Source organism: Rhagoletis pomonella, unplaced genomic scaffold (assembly GCF_013731165.1).
Source record: "Rhagoletis pomonella isolate Grant_MI unplaced genomic scaffold, Rhpom_1.0 Rhpom_scaffold_00004, whole genome shotgun sequence".
Lineage (NCBI taxonomy): Eukaryota > Metazoa > Arthropoda > Insecta > Diptera > Tephritidae > Rhagoletis > Rhagoletis pomonella.
This window is the reverse complement of record NW_023458558.1, coordinates 20,819,089-20,822,559: the sequence shown is the minus strand read 5'-3', so window position 1 is coordinate 20,822,559 and position 3,471 is coordinate 20,819,089. Positions and strand designations below refer to the sequence as shown.

The 3,471-nt window shown below is 37.1% G+C and overlaps 1 protein-coding gene across 1 annotated transcript in view; it reads left to right on the top strand.

Annotated features, from left to right (window-relative positions):
- The window catches only part of LOC118737200, a gene marked incomplete in the record, with an annotated part of 15,498 nt that overhangs the window by 10,326 nt on the left and 1,701 nt on the right, over positions 1 to 3,471 (top strand).

Below are 3,471 nucleotides of genomic sequence, written 5' to 3'. Positions count from 1 at the left end.
CGATAATGGTCAATTTTCGCCTAAATGGCAGCCGTGCCTTCGTTGCCTGTGCAAATGTTTGTAAATAATGAAATCCCTTGGTGCGAAAATGGTAGTAGAAAAGTACGCAAAGTAGGCACTTAGTAGCGAAATTTCTTTGTAAATTTTAATGTATTTGCAAGAAGTTTGGCATTTTAAATGAAATATTGAAAGAAATATTAAGATATCTACGTGAGTTACGTAATTTATGTGCTATTTAGCGGTAAAAAAGACTGCACAAGTGATCATAATTAAAATAAAAACCACGAATTTGAAAATAATTTATGTTTTCATCAATAAGATATGCTTTATATGCATATAAAAATAGTAAAAATATTGTACAAAAATGTATAATTATATTTATTGTAGGTACACTTATTCAAGTAAACTTGCAAAGAAGCAACACGGTGCCACTGCAATGGGAGCGGTGCGAGAGAGACAACTTTCAGTCACCTGTGTGTGTGCGATAGCCAACGAAATTGCACAACAAAATGAAATGTCACAATAGCAGGCGAGGGAGCACGTGGAAAACTTCGGTGCTGTTAGACTGCGTTTATACACGGAAACTTTTGTCGACGAGATTTTTCACATTCCCTTTTGGTGTTGCTCATTTCATTTATACACGACGATTTTTGTGTATGCAATTGTTGTTGTCAGCTGTGAACCGCTAACTCAATTTACACAGACGAACGAGAGCACAAAGCGTGTTGCCCGAGCACGAGCAACTCGGTGCCACTCTTCTCGTCACGCTCTCTCCAACAAACGTCGAGTTGCGGCAACAAAAATCGCCGTGTGTAAATGAGCACTTAGAGTGCTGCTAAAATTGTTCAGCTGTGCTTCATTATTCTTACACCTACACAGTGAAAATTTTACCCTTTATTCGTATACAATTAGGCCCTGAATATTGCTTGGCGGTAATAAGGAGTGAACATAAAAATGAAAGCTGAAACAGCATAAAAAAAGCTTACGTTAATTGCAAATTATAAAATAAATATAAATTTTAAGAATTTCAGCAACACACAAAAATAGAGCTTTCGCACGAGCGTTTGTTTGGTTTTTCAACTGTCAAAATTTTACTTTGCATTTGGCTCAGCAAAATTCAATTTATTTGTACACCTTATACTAGGTTCACATATAAGTAGATCACCCTCATTTTCGAGCTTAACACCCTAATCTGTAATTATAACAAGAGATTAGCCATATAAAATTCGTCCCTTGTTAATCTGTAATTATAAAATAATCTCAGATTTAACCGATGACTTTTCGGTGTCCATCCTAGTTTTTATCGATTGTTTTTGCGAAAGAGAGGAGAAATGCCAAATGTAAAAGTAAACAAAAATGAACGCTAGCAAGTAAAAGAGGTTTGTAAAGGTATTTTTAATAAAATGTTAAGTTAAAATATATTTATATTGCTTATTATAGCAGAAAAACGTGATCACGGCGGCACAGAGAAGAAACATAATTTTCCTTGAGATGTGAGAATATCAAGCACAACAAATTTGACGGCTAATAATCAGAGATTTGCCTGTGTAAACGGGGTGATTAAAAAACGAGCTTTGATTGAGATAATATTGATATGTGAACATAGTTTTAGCAAATTTTTCCACCCCGTCTCACCACGGAGAAAAAAGTTACCGATTGGCACAGGCCCTTACTAACGTATTACGGTTTTCGCCGCGATGTAAAGAACCAAGGTGGCGCATTGAGTGGACCGCTACTTTAATTTTTACAATTTTCAAGTTAAAGTAAACAACGCCTCAGAAAGTAAACGAAACTTTCAGTAAGTGGTTGTCGACCTAAAACTTGTGTTTTCGTCAATGTTATACTAGGTTCACATATAAGTAGATTATCCTCATTTTCGAGCTTAACACCCTAATCTGTAATTATAACAAGAGATTAGCCATATAAAATTCGCCCCTTGTTAATCTGTAATTATAAAATAATCTCAGATTTAACCGATAACTTTTCGGTGTCCATCCTAGTTTTATCGATTGTTTTTGCGAAAAAGAGGAGAAATGCCAAATGTAAAAGTAAACAAAAATGGACGCTAGCAAGGAAAAGAGGTTTGTAAGGGTATTTTTAATAAAATGTTAAGTTAAAATATATTTATGTTGCTTATTATTGCAGAAAAACGTGATCACGGTGGCACAGAGAAGAAACATAACTTTTCCTTGAGATGTGAGAATAACAAGCACAACAAATTTGACGGCTAATAATCTGAGATTTGCCTGTGTAAACGGGGTGATTAAAAAACGAGCTTTGATTGAGATAATATTGATATGTGAACATAGTTTAAGATCTGCCAAACGAAAACAAGTTTTCGCTGAAAACCACTTGAAAACTCACGTTCCACTCATTCCAATGCACTACTTCTTCTTCGATTATTTATCGAAGTGGAAGTCATATTTTATCATCTTTAATACGCCATTATTTATTTATTTATTGTTAATTGGCTGACCAAAATAAAATAAGCATGGAAGTAAAAGGTTGTCAATGAAAAGAAATTGAAGGAAAAGTATTTTCGTTTTGTATTTGTGCAGCAAAACTGTAAACAATGGATGCAAGAAATTACAACGAAAACACCAACAGTCGGTGTGAACAGCCAACAGCCCACAATCCCAAACTCGTTTTCAAGGTGTTTTCGTTGTCGGTCAGAACATTGTATAATTGTACAAAAACTCACTGGGCCTCCGCACACTGGACTGCTCAGTCCGCCTAAAACCGGTTTTGTGTGGATAAGAGGGGGAAGAGAGTTCGAGTTTACCTCGCTCTTTTCAGTCCGCGAAAATCGCGGATTGACGGTGGACTGACACGCACACATAGACAACATATTTTCTATTTCGTTTTGTTGGCATGTGCCACATGGACTAACACAATCATGCGTAGTTCATGTATAAAAAACTGAAACCTGTTTTCGGGCGACTGCCCAGTCCAGTGTGCGTTCGAGTGATGGACTGCTCAGTCCGACTGAGCAGGCTAGTGTGTTCAGGCCCCCTGAATTTTAGTCGTTGAGTAAAAACTCAACTCGGTATACACTACATTTTCTCACAGTTACAGAATAGAGCCCCTGGATTATGTAGCTGTGAATTTTAAGGTTACACTGAAAGTGGTGTACACTCTTTATTTTGCGATTCAAGAAGTGTGAGAATGAGTTTTAAATGTTAAAATTATGTACACTTATTTTATATTTATAAACCGAATAAAGACATTTGGGTACAGTTCCGTCGCGCTGGGATTTACTGCGTTGCGGCAGTTGGCCGCCCTCCTAGTTACCTCCTTCAGGTAACATTGAGTCAGATTAAAAAGGGCTTTCAGAAAACGTCCGTCAACTAAAAGTGTCACAGCATCTGCAAGTCGATCACCCGACAACCCACTTTTTCCAGTTCCTCTAGGGAGCAGGGGAGAGGCAAAACCACCTTGCGGAATGCCGCTTTAACTCTACGCTGAGTGCAG